This window comes from Hemicordylus capensis, chromosome 10 (genome assembly GCF_027244095.1).
Source record: "Hemicordylus capensis ecotype Gifberg chromosome 10, rHemCap1.1.pri, whole genome shotgun sequence".
In the NCBI taxonomy this organism is placed as follows: Eukaryota; Metazoa; Chordata; class Lepidosauria; order Squamata; family Cordylidae; genus Hemicordylus; species Hemicordylus capensis.
Genome location: NC_069666.1, coordinates 17920403 through 17934461, shown reverse-complemented (window position 1 = coordinate 17934461; position 14059 = coordinate 17920403).

The window sequence follows — 14059 nt, the reverse complement described above, 5'->3', positions numbered from 1 at the left end:
TCTCCAAGATAGGGCTGAGAGAGATTCCTGCCTGCAACCTTGGAGAAGCCGCTGCCAGTCTGGGTAGATGATACTGAGCTAGATGGACCAAGCATCTGACTCAGTATATGGCAGCTTCTTATGTTCCTACCCCAGAAAAAGCAGCAAAGGCCAGTGCAGCCAGGCAGGTAGGAGATTCTTCCTTCAGCCTCCCAGGAGCCAAGTCAACCCCTTCAATTCCTTCCTGGCCAGAAACTTGGCTGGGTGAGACCATATGTACAGTGGAATGCAGGGTCTTCTCCCCCTGCAGATTCCAGCTGGGCTGGTACTAAACTCTCTCGCCACCCCAGTTTTTCCTGCCAGATGGTCTTTGAGAGGAATAGAAAACTAGCCTGGAAAGCAGACTGGAAGGTTTGACCTAATCCAAAAAGACAGAATTTCCTAAGAGGAATCTGGCCCATTTTCTGAATACGTTTGGAAATGTCAAGCAAGCTTCATTAATAAGGTAAACAAACAGTTGATCTTAGCCAAAAGGCTGAGAAGTGAAGTCTCCCAAGCCAACTGCCAGGGAAGTAGAAGGGTTTCCAATAGGACAGCAGGGATTTTAGTTGGAATCCCTGCTGTCCTAACAGAAATCCTTCTGGTAATGCGCAATAGGGTGCATATTGGTCCAATATTACTATTGGACTGCTATAGCTGCAACCAGTGTTCCCTCTAACAGGGATTCCCAGATGTTATTCACTACAACTCCCAGCATCCCCAGCTGCAAAGGCCTTTAGCTGGGGATTCTGGGAGTTGTTAGTCAACAGCATCTGGGAATTCCTCTTAGAGGGAACACTGGCTGCAACCCCCTAATATTCACTATTTTTCAAGTGAGGGGCACGTTGGCAGAAAACTGTTGGTGTGAGTGCTATTTCTGGCCTCTGTGAGGCCTCTGTGAGGGCTGCACTTTTCCCAGCATGGGGGGTGGGGGGGGGTTAAGAGACACAAAGCCCTGACAAGCCCCAGTGCAATCTTAGACAATGTGCATGGACTGATGGGAAATGTAGTCCTTCTAGAAGTATAGCTCTATGGAGAAAACACTGAGAAGGACTACACTCCAGTCCGCAGTGCACCAGGAGTACCTTCCAAGATGGCCCTGGGGCTCAAGAAGGCCCAGTTTCCCTTAGAGTGCCACCAGATGAGGAAGGTGCAGCCCAACAGGGTGGGTACGCTCACCTCGGCATGGTGCCAGAGGAGCTGATGTGTTTGGCTTGGGGCTGCAGTTTCCCATAGGCCTAACAGTCAGGGAGCGACGCTGAAGGTTGATGGGAGCAGCCTTACAAAAAACACTGATGGAAACAATGTTGAGACAGATGAACCGATGGTCTGACTTGATATAAGGTAGAAGGCTGACTTGGTATAATTTGTCAGACACAAACAATGGACCTGAGCAGTGAAGTACAGTGGACCCTCGACTTACGAACTACTCGACATCTGACGTTTTCGACTTACGAACGACAAAAATGGCCGCACGCTTACGAATTTTTCGAGCTACGAACGGAAACCGTTGGCAGTTTAGATGCGGTTTCCTCAACTTACAAATTTTTAGATGCGGCTTACTCGACTTACGAATTTTTTCAGACCTCCGTGGGTGCGCTTTTCGACTTACGAAATTTTCGACCTATGAACGTGCATTTGGAACGGATTAACTTCGTAAGTCGAGGGACCACTGTAGTTGCCAATTCAGAAGTGCAGGTACTCTCCATGACAGCCCCCATAGCCACACCCACCCTGACAGCCACACCCATGGCCACTCCCATCCCAGTGGCTACACCCCTTACATCAATAGATGCAATAATGGGGGGGGGGTGTTCTGTTGCAAGAAGTCAAGGATCATGTAAATTCCAGGGGATGTACCAGAATGAATGACTGGTCCCTTCCAATTGGCCATAGGAATGCAGAGGAATGCCAATGGGCATTTTGAAATTCCATGGCCATTTGGAAGGAACTAGTGCACCTCAGTGGGCATTCCCTGTCATTTGTTTTAAGATGTCTTGACACTAGTCCATAGGACTTGCATGCTGATGGTCCCAGGTTCAGTCCCTGGCAGTATCTCCAGGAAGGGCTGGGAAAGACTCCTGCCTCCGCCAATCAGTGTAGACAGTACTGAGCTAGATAGACCAGTGGTCTAAGTCCTTGATAAGGCAGCTTCCTATGTTCCTAAGACAGGAAGAATGGCAATAAACAGTTGGAATAGCAAGAGCAGCACATGATTTCCATGTGGAAAGCCAAGAGCTTCGCATTCCTGCTGAGACCCTGGAGGAGAAAAAGTTCCAGGACTACGTCCCAGCCTGTCCCTGCAACATTAAACCACAGGACCCAGGCAAACAATAGATAAAAGACTTTCAGGGAAGCTTTTTTTGAAGGGAATACGATGTTGTTGTATTCATAGAACCAACAGCTGAAAAAAAAAGTGTCTCTGTCTTCTGGAAGAACCCCATAAAGCAATATAATACACATAACGCTGCATTAGCATGACAGCATATGCTCATAGAGCCATTAGGCTCTAATGTAATACACTTGCAGCACCATAACACAACACGGATCACTCAGCACTTTATGGCATTAGCAGAAATGATTGCTGAAGACATAATAGCTGTGCCTTAATGGCATCAGGCACAAAGGCATGACCCATCTTTTTAAAAAAGAAAGGAAAGGACAAGTGGTCATGCAGGCCGTATCTTTGATCAGTTAGTGTAACTCCTTCAGTGGACAGATGCAACTACCATCCCCAGATGCCCGTGTGTCCTCCCGACAGCTGTGCGAGTTTTCCTCAAAGCTCCTGAGAATCACTATGCCACCCAGCCACCCCCCATCCCAGTGTTGGGTGGGCAGTTAAAGAGCCGCCACTGCCACTGCACTACCCCGGGCATTTGCCCCATGTTCTGCTGCCTCCTGGTGGTGGGGCAGCGACTTGCAATATCACAAATCTGAATTTACTGAAACTCACAACCCTACTATTCATGTTTAATCTGAAGTAACTCATGCTATTCTAAGTAAGTATTTTTCCTTATTCCCAGGGAAGTGGGCATAATATTGCAGCCAAACCATTAAAGGAGATGATTCAGTGGGAGGAAACTCTTTCAGGAAGTGATTAATTTTTGATGAGAAACTATTTCCAAAGAAAAGGAGATTCTTCAAATTACTTCTTCCACTCCCCGACCTCCCGTGTTTGTTCCTTCCTTATAAAGCTCTATAGCAGTCTTGGTAGAAATGGGAAGATATTCCTAATGCATCTATTCCACTTTGGAAGCAAGACAAGATACATAAGAAGACCCTTGCTGGGTGAGGCCCAAGACCTCTCTAGTCCAGCATCTTGTTTCCCACAGTGGCCCATCAGATGTTTCCGGGAAGCCCACAACCAGGAGATGAAGGTGAGCCCCCTCTTCTGCAATTAGTATTATTGAGAGTCATCCTGCCTCTGAACCTGTCTGTATTCTCTAGCCATCAAGACTAGCAGCCATTGATGGACCTGTCCTCCATGAATTGTCGAGGCCCTTTTTAGAGCCATCCAAGCTGGTGGCCATCACCACATCCTGTGGTGGAGAATTCCATAGATTAATTATGCACTGTGCAAAAAAGTACTTCCTTTAGCAATCAGTTTCATGGGATGACTGTCTGGTTCTACTGTTGTGAGGGAGGGAGAAAAATGTCTCTACAAATATGTATATGCTAGTTTTCATCAAAAGTTCTCAAGGGAGTTTACATAAAAAAGTAAATAAATAAGTATATAAGGCAATATAGTGGCAATGATATAGGCATTCTCTCTTACTTCAGACAAGATATTAAGACTGCATTAATGCATTCCTATATCGAGCAGCAGCAATATAGGAAGGTGCTGAAAGGCATCATCTCAGACTGTGTGTGCAGGGGTGTATCTAGGGTGGGGCGGGCAGGGCACTTGCCCTGGGCGCCATTTGAAGGGGGGCGCCATTTTATAAAATTATTTAAAAAAAAAAAAAAAAAGGCCCCTGAAAACACAATGGCCACTGCACATGCTCAAATGGCCTCTGTGAGGCCGTAGGCCAGGCCAGGCCTCACAGAGGCCATTTGAGCATGCACGGTGGCCATTTTGTTTTTAGCGGCCATTAAAAAAAATTAATGGCCATGACAAATGCTAAAATGGTCCCTGCAAGGCCCTAGAAGCCAGCGGGTGGAGGGGGAACCTTTGTAGGACCCCCCCCCCACAGCCTTTAGGAAGCCCCCCAAAGGGACTACAGGTATTATTTTTAATTCAATATAATATAAATCACTGTACACATATTCAGTTTTGGCACTATGTACAGAGAATCAGGGCTTGTGAATAATGAGCTGAAGCTTATGAGCTAGGATTGTATTCATTTGCTCTTACTTTGCTTCTTGTGATAATTGAGTTAAATCTGATGTCTTAATAATATGGCTATTAATGGTGAGTTTGTCTTTGAATCAGTGTGAAATCCTTAGTATTAAGGCCCACTGGGAGTTCCTTGCTCTCTTTCTCTCATTTTAACTGTCTTTCTGAAATACTAGAATATATTCCAAGCAGTGACACAGTTTACTCTGCATATCCTTTAATTATTTTCAGAGTATCTGGGAAAGGTCAAATTCTCCATTTATTTTTAAAACTTATGTAATAGTGATGCTACAATGCATAGCAGAGAATTAGATAGGCACTTCTGTTTAGTTTTCCAAGTACACCTCCACATAGTACTGGGGTATTTCATGAGCCCCATCATATTGAAATTTGTAGTTTGCGAGCATTTTTTGGTCTGGCTACGTCCACTGCGAAATAGTTTTTGAAATATTAAAAGATTAACAAGCTTGACTTGTATTTTTCAGCTGATATTATGGTAAAGTAATCTGAAAGATGGGTGTCAGATGTTTGGACAGGGTGCGCAATTTCAGTGCTTGCCCTAGGCACTATTTTCCCTAGATACACCACTGTGTGTGGGAGGAGGCAATGGTAATCCCTTCCTGTATTCTACCAAGAAAACCACATGACTCTGTGGTCACCAGGAGTCAACACAGACTCGATGGCACAACCTTAATCTTAAAACAATTAAAAATAAAGATCTTACCAAACTTGAGCAAACACATTTCAATGTTAAAACATAATTCTCCATGCTCTGTCTCAAACAGCTGGAAACCCTTGAGCTTAAATACAGCGACTGAAAGTAAATAACCAATCCAAAAATGGGAGAAGGTGATGACACTATAGAACATTTTTTAACCCTTTTATAGCCCAATGAATTTCATTTCCTCTTTCATTTCTTTCCTGACATTAATAGTTGGCTGCTGCTGTTCAATATGCATGGCTTCTTTAATCTTACGCTTAACTGAATTACCTTCTATAAACAAAATAAACGCTTTTGTTTGCACAACTCCTCCTTTATTTTTTTCTTCGAAAAAACATTCTGGAATATGAAGAATTTTACATCAGGGAAACAGGAAGACCCCTGCTAAAATAGTATAAAGAACATTTGGCAGACATGCAACTTCATAAAAACTGGTGATTTTACTTATTATAAAAGTCATTATAATTATTAATATAAAATATATATTGATCTAAGGAGAACATTGAAAATACATATTTAAATATATATTTAATATAAAATCGATATTAATATATAATACTAATATAATATAATATAATATAATATAATAATATATATTGATATAATTATAAAAGTTATAAATATTATAAAAACCTGTTTTACTTTTTAATTGTTTTACTTATGCATTAAAGCAGTCTTGATATCTTGTCTGGAATAAGTAAATAAGTAAGTAAATAAGGCTCCTTGTCACAAATGGGCTCACAACCTAAAGAGAAACATAAGATATGACATCGCCAGCAGCCACTAGAAAGATGCTGTGTGTAGAATCTGAGGGCGAGAGTTGTGGTGTGCGAGGACAAGTGGAATCAGGAATATGAATAGTTCAATGAAATAGATATTACTAGTTTAACCCATGAGAGGATCTGCATGTTAGTACTTGATTACTCTGCTTGCCCCCTCCCCCACAGCCCCTGCTTTATTGTTCATTCTCAAAAGTGTTCCTCTTAGAAACAAGGAGAAGAAGAAACGAGGAGATCTTTTGCAGATCTCTGCAAAAGATCTGGTTGTCAGGACCCCACCACCACCACCACCTCCACCAGCAGCCCCAGCAGCAGGATCAAGCCTTCTCTCCTCCCTTCTCCTCTTCAGGGATGGGGTGACTGTCAGGGCTCCCCCTGCCCAATCAGCATCTCCTCCTCCCCCCCAAGCAGGCAGCGGCATGCCCCAACCTGTCTAGGGCCCAGCTCCAGCTCCTCCTCCCCACTCTCACTCTCACAGTATCACAGCAAGGCCCACAGGAGTCTGGCCAGCTGCCCATGCCCAGGCAGAGAGGGAGGCTGGCGAGTGGGCAGGCGACGCCAGGGTGAGGTGCAATGGTGGGGAGGAAGTGGGGGGAAGAAGTAGCGCCGAGAATCAGAAATAGGGAGAAGGGTGCCAGTTGGGACCCTCCTCTGCAAAAGAGCTGGTTATCAGGACCCCTCACCAGCCCCAGCAACAGGATCAAGCCTTCTCTCCCCCTGAGCCCGGGCACCCGCATTACGCCAGACGCCAGCTTCTCGGCCTGCGTGCCTGTCAGCTGGGCCACTCAAGGCTGCTACTACTGCTGGAGTTTTCACTGGCCACAGCAGTGGCAGGGGCAGGGTTTGCCACGTGCTGCCTAAGCCTTTTAAATATATAGATGTACAGAGAGGTAGGGATGTGCACAAAACCGGTTTGCCCAGTTCGGTTCGAATTCGAACCAGGTTCGAACCAGGAGGGGGTGGTTCGGTTTTGGTTTTGTTTGAACCTCCCCCTGGTTCGGTTCGAATTCGAACCGGTTCGCACATCCCTACAGAGAGGCAAGCACAGACTGCTTTTCAAGTGCTCTCGCTGCTGGCTGTTTGTTAGCCCCTCCTTGTTTTGTTAGTCCCGCCTCTTGCTGCTGGCTGTTTGTTAGCCCCGCCTCTACTCCAGGACTGGAATACAACTAACTAAAGCCCCATTCAAAAGCTGGCCTGCATCAAGGAATGGATTAACCAAAATCACCACACTGTGATGGGGCTGTTGCTCCCCTCTTGCTAAATATAAGAGAGCCACCATTTTAAAAGGTAACTCTTGGTTTTCTGTCCGCTCTTTGCACATCATGCATTATTTTATAAACCTCTATCATGTCTCCCCTTGGTCACCCTTTTTTCTAAACTAAAATGTCCCAAATGTTGTCCTGTTCCTCATTTGGTGTGCTAGACCCCCTGATCATTTTGCTTGCTCTCTTCTGCGCCTTTTCCAGTTCTAAAATCTGGAACTCTGACATTTGGAGAAAGAGATTTCAGGAACCTCATTACCCAGAAGCCTGAGGCTGCAGTGACCCCCAAAGGGAAAGAAGCAAACCTCTTCTCATCAGACAGGTTTCCTAAAGCTCTGGATTTCACCACTAACATATTCCAGTGCATGATCCAAGCACAATATCTGCATGAAAAGTTGCATTAGCATCAGCACGAGGGGAGTTCGGTTCAATCTATTAAAGTGTCATTGATGGGTTTTGAAGGTAGCTTAGCACAAGAGAGGCATTAGGGAAGTAAATGCCACATTTGTATTCAAAAGAGCTTTCTTTTTCTTTTCTTTTTTTCATTGAAAGTCATTGATGTAAGAAGTGGTGCTTAAGACAGTGTATAAAAGGAGGAGTGCATCTTTGCTATGAGACAGAAGGCTGTGTTTATGTCGAATGGTAAAGGGAAGCAAATAGCCCATTTAGGAAATGTATATCTTTTGTGTCTCCTCATTAGTGGCAGGCACAGAGGGCTCTGAATGCACTCAGCAACTCTTGGGAAATGGAGGTACCAGAACGCTCCAAAAGCTCTGCGAGTGGGAGACGTGTTTCATCCTTGCATCTCCCTCCAATGCTCTTTTCAGCTTTCTGCCAGGACTATGAGTGCTTTCCTGCTGCGTTTCTTTGTGCCAGACTTCACTACTTTTATTGCTTGCTGTGTCTTGTGATTCCTTACCAGCTGGATCACCTCACAGTGCTGGAAAGGGGGTTAAATCACACTGGTCATGGCTAGTGAACCCATCCTCTCCCCGGACATACTAGGCTCCCCTTTGGAGTGCATTATAGCCACCTTCATCTGTGGTGTTGCTTCCCTGGAGGTCCCTTAAGTACCACAGAGCATAAATCACAGCCCTTTCTTCTATCCCACCCTTCCTCCCAGCCAGTTCCCTCCTCTTCCTGGATGGTCACCAGATCATCTCTGGTAGCCCGTGATGGCAAACCTTGACCTCAGCCTATCCCAGCCTCCCTGGGGGCTAGTGGGGCTGTTGCCACTCCACTTCCCCCTGGACCAGGTGGCTGTCTACAAGCTGTGTTGGCCGGCCTGCTCCTGCACAGCTCTGCCTCCCCCCTGGTCCTGCCTTCCCACCCTGCAGTTGATGGCAGGATGGGCCCACCGCAGAGACTCAGGCCATGTAATGGCCACTGAGGATGGCCTGAAGCATCTGCTGTCTTCCAGCTGCCAGAACTCAAGCAAGGCACCAAGATCCTGTCGCTTTGCCTCCGGGCTGGGGAGCTCAGACACACCTTTATTTTTCGAATGGGATGGGAATCGAGTTGCCAGGTTTCCTGAATCTCACACCCTGAGATTCAGAGGGCAAAATATTTACATGTATGTGGACTAGAGCCAAGATGCACAGTGGCACTGGCTGCCGATATGTTCCTGGGCAAAATACAAAGGGCTGGATATAACCTTTAACAGCTTAGGTCCAGGTTACCTTAGAGAGTTCCTCCTTCTGTCTGATACCCACCAAACATTGAGGACATCTGGAGAAGTCTGTCTCCAGTTGCCACCAGTACGTCCGGTGGAGACTCAGAACCGGGCCTTCTTTGTGGCTGCTAATGGGCTGTGGAATGCACTCCTGGCAGAAATCTGTAGCTTGGGTCCATTGTTGGCCTTCAAAAGAGCCCTTAAAAGTATTTGTTTGGTCTGGCCTTCCAAGGTTTTTAAATTGCTTTTTAATGTTTTTAACTTTTTAATTGTTTTTCTATTGTCTTAAGCCAATGTTTTAAATGATAGTTAGGAGTGTGTGTTTTTGTTTATTCTTGTAGTGCACCGCCCAGAGCCTTTGGATGGGGTGGTATAATGCATAATATTACATTTATGCATGTAATAAATGAATGCATAGATAAATATGCATCCACTCCACACACAGAGATTTCATGACTGCAGACCCAACATTTCCCCAAAGTGCTGGGTGCTTGGATCTTGGTTGTGGCTAATGTCGAGATTCTTCATGACATGAAGCCTAGGAGGAAGGAGTCTCCTGTGGTGGCTTTCTCCTAGTTGATTGGGTTCTCTGTGCCAGGGTTGGGCAACAGTGGCCCTCCAGCTGTTGTTGAACTACAATTCCCACCATCCCCATCAACAATAAATTGTGGCCAGGGATGATGGGAGTGGTAATTCAACAACAGCTGGAGGGCCATGGTTGCCCACAATGCCCCTTTCTGTGCTCCTTTGCTGCATTGGCCTGGATCAAGTTCCTTTTGAAGAGCCACTGCCCAATGGCCCTGTAGCCAGACATTACATAGGAACACATGTAGCTGTCTTCTACCAAGTCAGACCTTTGATCAATCTAGCTCAGTATTGTCTACAGAGACTGGCAGCAGCTTCTTCAAGGTTACAGGCAGAAGTATCTCTCAGCCCTATCTGAAGATGCCAGAGAGAGAACTTGGAACCTTCTGCATGCAAGCATGCAGGTGATCTTCCCAGAGCGGCACCATCCCCTAAGAGGAATGTCTTACAGTGCTCACGCATGTTGTCTCCCATTCAAATGCAAACCATGGATAAAAAACTGAGGCTGAATCCAGATAAGACAGAGGTACTCATTGTGCGGTGTCGGAACTCGGGAGACGATTTTGATCTGCTGGTTCTGGATGGGGTCATGCTCCCCCAGAAGGAACAGGTATGCAGTCTGGGGGTGCTTTTGGATCCAAACCTTTCCCTGGTGTCTCAGGTTGAGGTGGTGGCCGGAGGTGTTTTTTTATCAGCTTTGGCTGATACGCCAGCTGTTTCTTGAGATGAATGACCTCAAAAGGGTGATACTTATGCTGGTAACCTCTAGGCTGGATTACTGCAATGTGCTCTATGTGGGGCTGCCTTTGTACATAGTACAGAAACTGCAGTTGTTCTAGAATGCAGCAGCCGGGTTGGTCTCTGGGTCATCTAGGAGAGACCATATTATTCCTGTGTTGAAAGAACTGCACTGGCTGCTGATAAGTATCCAGGCAAAATACAAGGTGCTGGTTATTACCTACCAAGCCCTAAACAACTTAGGCCCTGGGTATTTAAGAGAACGTCTTCTTTGCCATGAGCCCCACCGCCTGTTCAGATCTTCTGGAGAGATTCATCTGCGGTTGCCTCCCACTCGTCTGGTGGCTACTCGGGGATGGGCCTTCTCTGTTGCTGCCCCTGGACTTTTGAATGCACTCACTGTTGAAATAAGAGCCTCCCCATCTCTGGCAACTTTTAAAAAGGCACTGAAGACACATTGATTCACCCAGGCTTTTAATAAGGCTTTTATAGTTTTAAGATTTCCAACACTGGGTTTTAAATGTTTTCACGTTTTAAATAGTTTTAATTGTTAATTGATTTGATGTTTTAAATGATTTTAATTGTAAACTGCCCAGAGATGCAAGTTTTGGTTGCTATAGACATATTTCAAATAAATAAATAAATACATACATACATACATACATACATACATACATAACAAACTAGGGTGGACCCTGCCTAGCAAAGGGGGCAATTCATGCTTGCTACCCCAAGACCAACTCTCCTCCCATTGCTTATGTTGCACTGCTGCCACTGCAAGGTTGGCAGAGCAGCATCATATGACACCTCCTCAAGGCTGGCTGTGATGCTTACACTCTGTGGTTGATTCCCAAGACTGCTGCACTAGTTATTTAAGTTATTTAAAAGGGCTTTAAAATCCATATGCATTTTCAGGAGGTTATTGACTCTTTGTCATAGCACTTACACTTACATTTATATACCGCTTTATAGCCGAAGCTCTCTAAGCGGTTTACAATGATTTAGCATATTGCCCCCAACATTCTGGGTACTCATTTTACCGACCTCGGAAGGATGGAAGGCTGAGTCAACCTTGAGCCCCTGGTCAGGATCGAACTTGTAACCTTCTGGTTACAGGGCGGCAGTTTTACCACTGCGCCACCAGATCCCAGGATGACCCCAGATCTGGGACTCATCCACCCCCTGGAAATGAGGAGGACAATTAGGGGGATGGGACTGGTTAGGAACTACCTGCCACTAGGGGCTCCCACAAAAAACAACCAGGGGAACCAGAACTCTATGAAAATGGACCCCACCTTGACACAAGGACACAGCCATGTCTGAGTCCTCCAACTTGGAGGAGCCCCCAATGACCAGCCAGTCATAGTGGAGTTTTCCCCAGCAGCGCCAAAGCCAACACTTCAAGAATCAGGTGAGGGTTTTAAAGAACACAGCCTTCCCAGGGAAGTGGTGGGACTAATACACTCTGCCTAGGCAGAAACTATAAAAGCCAACCACCTGCTGTTAGAATCTGTGGGAGCACCATTGTCTTATGTCACTGTATCCAGCCCTGTTGCTTCATTTCGCAATGGCTCTCAGAGCTGTCCATGGTACTGCACTCTTGTGGAGATGCTGGTTCTGTCTTGACTTGTCCACCTAGATGAGTCTTTGACAATCAGTGATGACTGATACCAGCCATGTTGGGAGTTCCTTCTATAGCTTAATATTCTTGCTTTATGTGGAAGCTTCCATTCTGATGTCACCCTGTCTCGTTGATTTCTCTCCAGCAGTGGATTGTCACATTACATAAAAGGCAAAGCAACAATATAGAGGAAATTGATAACCACACAGCTTGTGAAACAGAAGGAAGTAAGCCCCTCTATGAAGATGGAACTGGAGAGTGTGTTTGTGTCCATTCCTAAAAATAAACTTGGGTTGCATGTAGACTTGTCAGTCATTCTGTAAGGATATTTCAGATGGCTGGAGATGCTGGACAGTTGAGCCTAGCAGATTATCTTCTGGTCTTGCAGTAGCAAGCATGAATTGTCTCCATTACTAAGTAGGGTCTGCCATGGTTTGCATTTGAATGGGAGACTACATGTGAGCACTGTAAGATATTCCCCTTAGGGGATGGTGCCATTTTGGGAAGAGCATCTGCCTGCTTCCATGTAAAAGGTTCCAAGTTCCCTCCCTGGCATGTCCAGAAAGGGCTGACACAGACTCCTGCCTGCAACCTTGGAGAAGCCGCTACCAGTCTGTGTAGACAATACTGAGCTAGATGGACCAATGGTCTGACTCAGTATATGGCAGCTTCCTATGTTCCTGTGTTGTTGTTGATATCCATTCACTGGAGGACCAACTCTTACGACTTATGGGTCTCAGTCGGTAGAGAAGCTAGCATGCTCAGATGCATTCACAACTCACTGTTGGCCTTTTTCATTTAAATTATGGCTAAGCTGAAACGGGAGAGGTCTTTCATGAAGCACTGTGACACACACTTCTCCCATATCAACACTATATGGAGCAAAAATCTGCAACATGGGGCACTTATTTCTTTTTTCCCCTTCTCTGTTTACACATTTGGGATGAAGACAGAAACAGTGTCCTCCATCTCTTGTGGTTTCATGATCTCCTCACATCACCAGATTTGATTGTTATCAGGGGGCCATTTCATGTATGTATTATTTCTTTTTCTATGTAAACTGCTTTGTGAACTTTGGTTGAAGAGCAATATATAAATATTCTTCACCATAGTAGTAAAACTTGAATGAAGGCTTTGCAAAGCCAGCCTTTGTAGCCATCTGGAAGATGGGACCAAAGAAAGGCATTCTGCCACCACAAATGAAGCCTATGTGTGAAGAGGTGCTTTCAGGGATCAGCAGCGGTCCTTTCTGAGGGCCAGCTCCAAACCCCAGCATTTTCTGGCCCCTTTGAGCACAATCCAAAGCTGGATGGCAATATGCTACCATCTTTCAATGGATTCAGGGGGAGCAGTCTTGCTACCAAGGGGACAGTCATACTTGAATGGCATCACCTTTTTGTACATTCCAGCTCTGGAGAGGAGGAACCCACAACCAGAACAATTTGTTTTTTTCAGCAACACAAAATGGCCAGGGATGCTGCTGGTATTTTACTGGTATTTGCTAGAGGGGTTTTCCTCTTTCAGAGTTAGGAGCCAGTGCTGTGACTTATCCTCAGCATCACCACTTAGGCAACCACATGTAGGGTTGCTATATTCTGGCGTTCCAAATCCGGGTGCCCAATTTGCATATTATGCAAATTGGCTTGAAAATAATTTTTGAGCAAAATAGTGACTGCATGTCTTGCTCCATAATGAAAGCTGAAATATGGATGAATCTGGGTGGGCTAAGCAATCTGGGTGAGATGCTTAAAATCCGAGTGAAACCCGAAATTCTGGGGGCCTGCCAGGCAACTCTAACCACATGAAACCTCTTTTGTTCGTGTCTGCTCGGTCCTGCTTTGGATGCCCTTTGAGCCCCCTCCCTGCTCTATCATTCAGTGATCCCAAGAATTAATGAGAGGCCCCTTCTCTTAGAACTTCTAACACAACAGAATTAATGACATCTCTCTTGGAAGACAAATGAGAACACACACTTTCAGTCCTTGGGGATTTGCTTCTTTTGTTTTACTTGCTGTAATGCCCCTTTATGCAAGAGCATTAGGGGATGGGCCGGATGAAAAGGAGCAGTGGAAATTAGAATGACTGCTACAGGAAGGAGAAAAGATACTGGAGATAAACACCCACTATGGAACTAACTGAGAATGAAAGTCAGAGTCTCGGTGGAGTCACTTGCCTTCTGTTTTGTACTGCAGCTTCCAAAGCTTCTGGTTTCCCAGGCATTCATTTCCTCCTCCTCTGTTTTTTTGCTTTTTGTTTAATTCCCTGCTTGAGCTTCCCAGTGAAACTTCCATAATCACCACCAGTTTTCAACTCCATTATGCAGGTTA